A 1,619-nucleotide genomic window follows, 5' to 3' on the forward strand; every position below is an offset into this window, starting at 1 on the left:
TTCATGAGCCAAAGGGCACCACTGAGCAGAGCCAAGGAGCCTGACTGGTGACTGGCAGCCAAAGGAGTTGGAACATACATCAGAAGAGTGCTAATGCCCGAGCCCACCTGTGTATATGCCAAAGCCAGCAGAGTCACTGCTGCCATCTTTGTCCTTCAAAGAAGAGGAATTCTCCAGAAAAGGAAGTAGAGTGCTGTAATGGCAGTGACTGAAGTGATTCCCAGAATCCAGTGATCAAACTGCACCATGGTGGGATTCTCAAAAACATTCCTCAGGATGGGGGACAAGGCAAAGAGGTCCTCTGGAATCCACGACTCTCCCATTTGGGGGAAAGAGTTGTATACAAGCCCAGCATCCATCCCTGCCATAAAAGCACTGAGAGAGCTGTAAGGAACACTAGACCCGCTGTTCCATGAACAAATTGTCTTAACCACAGGAGTTGATAGGTTTTAGGCAGCTTGTGCTGAGGGAGCAGCAGTGAGAGTGAGGTCCACAAGCTGGCACAATAAAGAACAAGGGCTGATCCCAGAAGGGCAGNAGTGAGAGTGAGGTCCACAAGCTGGCACAATAAAGAACAAGGGCTGATCCCAGAAGGGCAGTGAGGCAAGACTGACTGACTCAGGGGATGTCATGGGTGCCTGGTTTTTCTTCTTTTTTTTCTTCTAAACCACTTTTCACCATATACCATCCTAACAGACCCTGGAAGCAGACTAAACCACAAAAGGCAAAAACACGTCCTTTCATGCCATGGCTGAGCCAGCCCTTTCTCCAAAAGTAGGCAGCAGGCAGGATGTATGCGAGGCCTACAAGGCAACCCCACATTCAGTGTGAATACTCCATGTACCAGATGAACTTGAATTCTGCCAACGTCATCTCATGATTCAAGATTTTTATATTCTGGAAATTGCTGGTATCTTTGGAATTTTGCTTCCCATTCCTCTTGGCTTGTCGGTGGCTTCATCTCCTTTATTAAATGCCAATCTACCATCGAGAGGCCAGACTCTGTCAATCTAGTTACTCCACCAAGAATAACTGCTCCAGCCACTGTTCCACTGAAGACCAGGAGCCACTGGCCTACCAACCACTCAGCAGCCTTTGAGGGAAGGGACACTGTACCCCTTCCAGACTGCAAAGCCGCTTCAGAGATGGTGCTGGATTGCCCTGGCCTCAGAGGGCACCTGAAGGCACAGCTGCAACTACGCTGTGCTCTAGGCGCCACCCCAGGAATCAGGAGCCAGAGACACAGGCCCCCCAGGAAGGCCTTCAAGGGCAGGAAGAGCAACCGCTGCATACTGACAACAGGGCACAGACGCCACCTGTACAGCCCAGCGCTCAGCAGTCTCCATTCTGAAAGCATTTCAAATCAAAATTCCAACAAGTATTTTTCTTCTTTTGTAATGTGAAGTGGTTGTAACAGTTCTTCACTGAATAAATGTGTAAGAATATTTAAACCCCAAACTAGTAAACTGGGAAAAGAGCATAAATAGGCAAATCACAAAAAAGGAAGCACGTGGCCATTATGGCCATTGCATGGAAAAGATGTTCATTCTCACAAGTAATCAAAAGCTGCAAATTAAAACAATTTTCACCAAAATGGAACAGAGTTTGAAAAAAAAAAA

At 47.4% G+C, this 1,619-nt stretch overlaps 1 pseudogene; it reads right to left on the minus strand.

Moving 5' to 3' along the window:
* Positions 1-2: 2 nt before the first annotated feature.
* LOC103592108 lies at positions 3-1,291 on the minus strand (annotated as a pseudogene).
* Positions 1,292-1,619: the final 328 nt, after the last annotated feature.

Source organism: Galeopterus variegatus, unplaced genomic scaffold, assembly GCF_000696425.1.
Source record: "Galeopterus variegatus unplaced genomic scaffold, G_variegatus-3.0.2 Scaffold1089, whole genome shotgun sequence".
NCBI classification, from domain to species: Eukaryota; Metazoa; Chordata; class Mammalia; order Dermoptera; family Cynocephalidae; genus Galeopterus; species Galeopterus variegatus.